At 53.6% G+C, this 6,065-nt stretch overlaps 1 protein-coding gene across 14 annotated transcripts in view; it reads left to right on the top strand.

Annotated features, from left to right (window-relative positions):
• The first annotated feature begins 6 nt into the window (after positions 1–6).
• Positions 7–6,065, top strand: part of Mapt (microtubule associated protein tau) — a 98,491-nt gene continuing 92,432 nt past the window's right edge. For 12 of the 14 annotated variants that reach the window (XM_033767943.1, XM_010637462.1, XM_010637467.1 and 9 more), the window contains exon 1: positions 7–79. The gene's annotated coding sequence lies outside the window, so the exon portion shown is untranslated. Of the gene's footprint in view, positions 80–812; positions 902–1,157; positions 1,320–6,065 lie in introns of those variants that run through there. The other 2 variants (XM_033767941.1, XM_010637464.2) reach the window with 2 other exon arrangements.

Below are 6,065 nucleotides of genomic sequence, written 5' to 3' on the forward strand. Positions count from 1 at the left end.
GCCCACCTTCTGCCGCCGCAGCCACAGGCACCTTCTCCTCCACTGTCCTCTTCTGTCCTCGCCTTCCGTCGGCTATCAGGTAAGCGCCAAGGCTCCGAATCTGCGCCTCCGTCCGCCCCCCCGCAGCTCCCCCGGCCGCCGCCCCTCATCCCAGGAATGGGTTTAACGCGCTGGGCGTCCGTCCGAGGCGACGACGGGGACCCTTCCTTCGCCCTCAGCGTCCAGGGGCTGTGGCTAGGGCGGCTTAGAGAGGGACGCGTGCAGGGGATGCACGCAGGCGTGTGGGTGCGTGTGTGTGTGCGTGTGTGTGTGTGTGTGTGTGTGTGTGCGCGCTCGGGATCCACACGACCTGCTTCTAGAAAGCCCGGGAGGGAGGCTGCGCCCGCAGGGTGGGGCACGGATGGCGGTGACCTGGGAGGGGGCTGCTCTGCTTCCTGGAGCTCAGCCTTTTGCCGCAATGGGTGTGTGTGTGTGTGTGCGTGTGTGTGTGTGTGTGTAGGGCCCATAGACGACCCCCGAGACAGAACCCCAAATCCGATTTTTCTGTCCCTGTTTGGCATCAGTCCTAAGGAAGATAGGGTCGGGTTCTAGAAAAGATGATTCTCTGCCTACCTTTCTCCATGCATCTCCCGGCGGGGCTCCCGATGGGCCTTCACTGCCTCTGATCTCAGGCGGTGGCCCGCCCCCTTCCCTTTTCCTCCTTCAGAAACCCGCAAGGGACATTTGGGGGCTGGGAGGAATCGGGGAGATGGGGAGGGGTCCAGGCGCTGTCACTTTAGCTGCCCTTCCCCCTGCGCGCGCCTGGTGCAGAGACGCGAGCAGCGCCGCGCCTGAGAGAATGTAGCGCGCGGATTTAATCCCCATGTGGACTCGAAAAGGCAGGGTCAACTGGCCTTGCGGTGTGAGTAGTAGACTCGACAGCCGCGGCTCCCCGCTCTCGGGCGCCCACCGCCGCAGCCCTGCACAGAAGTGCGCAGAGGCTGCAGGTGCATTTCGGAGCAGGTTCCTTTCTCTGAGCTCTGCGCCCGGAGCCCGGCGCCCGGCGCCCGGCGCTGCGCACGTCCAGGGCTCGCCCCTCACTGCGGCAGTGGGTGTGGACCTGGGTGGGCGAAGGAGAGAGCAGGCTGTGCTGCTTCCCGTTTCTACCCCTCCCCCGTTTTTTCCCCCTCCGAACGCGAGGTGCCATCTTTCTGCGGCGTGTCACGTCTTTATCGTACTATGCCAGGTCGGGTGTCTGGGCTTCCGAGGACAGGGCAAGGACTGGCATTAAAGTGGAGAGGGGCGATCGGCGCTGAAATCGACGTTTTGCTGCTGCGAACGTGAGCATTGAGGGCGTTCGCCCGGGTTCTTCTAAGGGAGCTCGGTGCTTTGTTGTAGAGGTTACGTGATCTGCGCCTTAGCCTCGGATTCGCGGGGGGGGGGCTTTTATTCTAGGAGACTGTTTTGCAGGTCCCCCCCTCAACACGCCCCTCCTCTTTCGCCTCTTATTTCTGATCCTTTGTTGGATCTCGTAGCTTGCTGGGGTCCTTGGATCCAAGTTACAAACCGTACCAGATGTGCATGACCCACAGGGCAGAGCCGGAGAGCGTCGGTGAGGCCCCGGGAATGGTATTCGTGGTTTCTGCGCTCACTGTGCGGGTGGCCCCGGAGGGACCACGCATCTTCGTACCCTTGACGTCTGGTGGCCACTAGGCTTCCCACCTGGAGACGCTGACCATCTCCCGGGGATGGGGGAGCTGGCATGCGGAGCCCCTCTCCGAGGTTTTACTCACTGTTGCTTCTCCTGGAGGGAGGATATTAGAAGGGCGCATGAGTTTTCTATATTGAGACCACACCCATCTTTCCGAGCCCAAGGCCGGAGAGGTGTGCACAGTGGGTGTTACCGTGGGAACTGATCTCGTCTGGAGGTGGGACCTCGGGTTGTTGCCCTGCCTCGGGGAGATTGAAGATCTTGAGGTGTGGGGACGCACCTCGCGTGGGGTTGGCCTCCTGGAGGACACCAAAGGGAGCCCCTAGTCCCTAAACTATAGCTCGTTCTAATTGATCCCAGAGGCCACAACCAGATAAGCGTCCCTGTTGCATTTTTTTATTATGAACGTGCCGATTAATTATTTTACATTATTTCTCTTGCGTGGGATTTTCACTTAAATGTTCAAGTTCACTGTTGCCCTTGGAACCCAGGCGAGGGAGTGGGGGAGGGGCAAACTCCCAGCGAACCAGCCCCAGCCTCCAGCCCTGCCTTAGGCCGATTTCGCGCCGCTTTCTGGTTCATTCTGTGGTTGAACACTGGTGCAAGGGTGTAGTTCTGAGACGATGAGAATCTTAGAAGCCGAGTCGTCCACGCGGCCGCCCAGGTTGATCTGAATTTATGGGGTAGACCCACTTGGCTTGGGGAGGAGAGCCCTCACCCTCCCAGGCGGCCGCTTCGCACCAGGCTGGGCTGGCTGGCTGCTGGAGTAGCTCGAGGATCGATTCAGACATTTCCCAGCCCTATCCCCCTTCTTTTTCCACCCGACACAGCTGGGCGCAGGATTCCCATTCCAGACTGAGCAAGGGTCTTGGGCAGCCTTGGAAAGGGGAGCCCGCAAACATAGGTGTCCATGCAGCCCCTCAGAAAGAGATATCCCCTCCTGTCCTTGTTGGGGGAAACTGGCAGGGTTGAACGCATTTTGCCTAAGGAAGTAACAAAGCACAGGACAGGCATCTGGAATATGTTGCGATTTGAAAAGTATTGGTGGTTTAACCAGAGGTCTGCTAATGGGGGTGGCCCTTCGTGCGATGGTTGAGTAGCTCCGTATCTGCCTTGGCGCGCACCGTATCCAAACGGCCTCACCCCACGACTTGGAGGGATGCACCAAGTCTAGAAATGTCCCGGCACCCATCACAGTGCCGTGGATCCCTCCCCACCCGCCGGCCCATCCCACTCCATGCTGCCCCCAGAAGCTAAGAGGTTCTTCTGCATCCGGAGATGGCCCTCGGGTGTTCAGGAACCTGGAAATCCAAGTCCTAGGTCCAGGCTGGTTCCCGTTGGGATGGATGACAGGGTCTAGGACAGTGACTGCCTGTGGCTGCTGCAGACTACTGTGTGTTCGGCTTCAGGCTCAGCAGCACTGCTCTAACTTTTGTGATCACTGCCTCACGCCCTCAACTGACCCCTTCTCCAGCCAGGGGAAGTATCTTTCCTATCATACCTATGCTCGTGGTTATTTCTGCGGTGTCATTTTGTGTTTAATGATTGTGCTCATGTTTACCACATAAAAATTGCCCATCCCTCATCTTCAGACCCTATAAATGAATAAATGGACTGATAGACAGGTGGACAGATTGCTAAGCGCACCCCCGCCCAGGCGCTGACCATCTGAAGTGACTGTAGAAGCTAATGCATTCCTTGGCTAATGTTTGCCTCCCTAGAAGATGTATTTGGAGGAATAATCTGGCTGGGCTCTGGGATTCCCTTCTGGAGCATTTGCAGGAGGGGTCTGGCTTTGCTGTGTTTTTGGACTAGTGATGGTCCATGCCTGTTGTGGAAGGGTGTGGCTTTTAAGTGGCTTCTAATGTCAGGCACTGCTTCCCAGACTGGAACAAAGAAAATGGATAATGCCCACTAATTGTAATAAGAAAATTTAGAATCAGTCTGACTGAAGAATAGTCAGATTTATTCTGTCTGGGAAGAGGACCCCTTGTATTGAATGTGCCCTTTGACCCACATGTCCTTGGAGGTCAAGACCAGTCTGCAGGCATGGCAGGGCTCTGATGTCTTTTGTTTAAGCTGACTTTTCCTTCTGCCTTTTGGACGTCAGTTTGTGCTATTTGTTTGTTTAAAAAAAAAAAACTAAGAGGTTATTCCACTTTCCTCCAGCATTGTTGGTATGATTTGAGTGGCTCCCTAGCTGTGTATATGAATGTGACTTACTTTTCCATGTGAACATATGATAATTTTCCAACTAGACCTCGCCTTCTCTTTAGTTAGCGTCTTCCTTACTCCACCCTTTGAAAGAGATCACTTGAAAACAAATAAAAAACATTTTTAGGGGCCTAACACAGGGTTAAACATACAATAGGCATTTGGCTCATGCTCATTTAATAAATAAATGGATACAATGGAGAGATATAGGTATAGAGAGTGGCGAAGAGAAAGTAGAATGGGGTGTGTATGCCTTCTTCAAGGTCACAGCATCAGGAAACTTTGGTGGTGAATCCAATCCATTTTGTCCCAGCTCTGTGGCCAAATGACATCCAATTTCCTGTGTCCCCTGGTGCACCTCCTTGACTTTCTTTGTCCTGAATTGGGCCTGATTGGCTGGTTCCCATAACTTACCTCTTCCTTGTTGGTAAGCGGGAAAGAGGAGAGGAAAGAGGAGAAACCACACCACCCTCCTCCCTGCCTGCTACCTTTGGGACAGTTAGTGAGATGGGGTGTGGAGAACCCTGCTCTCTGTTTCTTCCTCTCCCTCTTCCTTGCTCTTTTCATCACCCACTTCAGAGATTCCCCCTCTCTCCCTCCCACCCCCAAAGAAACCCACCTGCTATGCCCAGGAGTTAGCGGCTTCCACTAGTCCCTTGGAGCTGGCTTTGGGGGCAACTTGGCAGATGAAAGAAAAGAAGATCCCAACTTTGCTGCAGTGGGGAGAGGAACCCTCACACTCTAGCTGGGGCTTTCTGTGGTTTCCCTGTAAAACAGGGGTTCTCAGCTAGAGCAGCTGAGATGTCTAAAGAGATGTTTAATTTTCATAACTGAGGAAGGGTGCTACCGGGATCTCATGGGTAGAAGCAAGGGATGCTGCTAAACATCCTAAAAGGCACAAGACATCTCCCACATCCAAATATGAACGGGCCCCAAATGTCGCTACTGCCTGGCAGAGAAGTCCCTATAGGAAGCACATTGCTCTGGCACTCTTGTCTCAGTTACATCCATTGGATGTGTTGTAGGAGATGCTGAGTGCTGCTAGAGATCATCTCATTTGATCCTCATGAACATCCACCATGTAGTGGGTGCTGTTATTGTCTCTGTTACACATAGGGCAATTTAAGCCCAGTGGAGCTTCGTAACTTGTTAAAGTCATGCAGCCATGGTGTGGTGGAGCTGATTTCTCCCCCTCTCGGCTGCACACGAATTTAATAGGCTGTTGTGGGCTAGTCTGCCTTGGAACCAGTCATAATCTATAATATTGACCAACTGGGATTTTGTGATTCTAAACCCGCTTGGGCACTTTGCAAGAGACAGTGAGTGGAGCACAGCCTGCCTGGGAGTTGGAGAGATGTGGAGAAGTCTCAGTTTCTGACCTGGCCTTGACATGGACAGCTAGAGATTTCACTACATTTGGGGACTCTGTTTGTAAAACAGAGAAAACATCTTTCCTTAGGAAGGATGGACTTAAACCTCTTCTTCTTCTTCCAGAGTTTCTGGACTGCTCTGTCATGTAAAGGGACAGCAGGTTCCATTGGCTCAGAGAAGGCTTGGCAATCCAGATGGGGGAATCATGCGAGGCTTAGATTCAGCTGTGGTCAGGCTTATGTCACTGAGGTTTAGGGATGTCAGATCCTGGATCTCAGGTTCTCTGTACCTACAGAAATTGAGCTTCAGCACCCATTGATTGGGACAGCTCTGAGCCTGGGTGCGGGGAGTTGAGTGGACATAGGAAAGCCCTTGTGTAAGAGTCCCTAGTCTCACTGGGTGAAGTGGGCCCTATGGACCTTGCTTGCTACCCAGGGACCAGGTTGTGAGGCTGCCCGAGACTGCACTGCCTGAGGAGCTCACCACCACCCTCCCTGGTAAAGATGTGAGGCAGCCTGAGTTTACCACCTTTCCTTCCACCCCTCCAAGGCTCGTGATGGGACTTACATTATCACACCTGTCTCACACCTGTTGCCCTGCCAAGAGGTGGCTGCCCCAGAATTCCTTTCCTGTCCAGCACCATGCTCCTGTAACTCTGCCAGCTTCCTTTCCTGCCCAGGTGGCTCTCATCAGAATAAGGAAGCAATGTGAGGCTCTAGGGACAAGTTTAGAAAGCTTTGGGTTTTTTATTAGGATTTTTTCTTTTTTTTTTTTTTTTTTTTTTTTTTTG

This window comes from Fukomys damarensis, unplaced genomic scaffold (genome assembly GCF_012274545.1).
Source record: "Fukomys damarensis isolate Sample0158 unplaced genomic scaffold, DMR_v1.0_HiC HiC_scaffold_23, whole genome shotgun sequence".
NCBI classification, from domain to species: domain Eukaryota; kingdom Metazoa; phylum Chordata; class Mammalia; order Rodentia; family Bathyergidae; genus Fukomys; species Fukomys damarensis.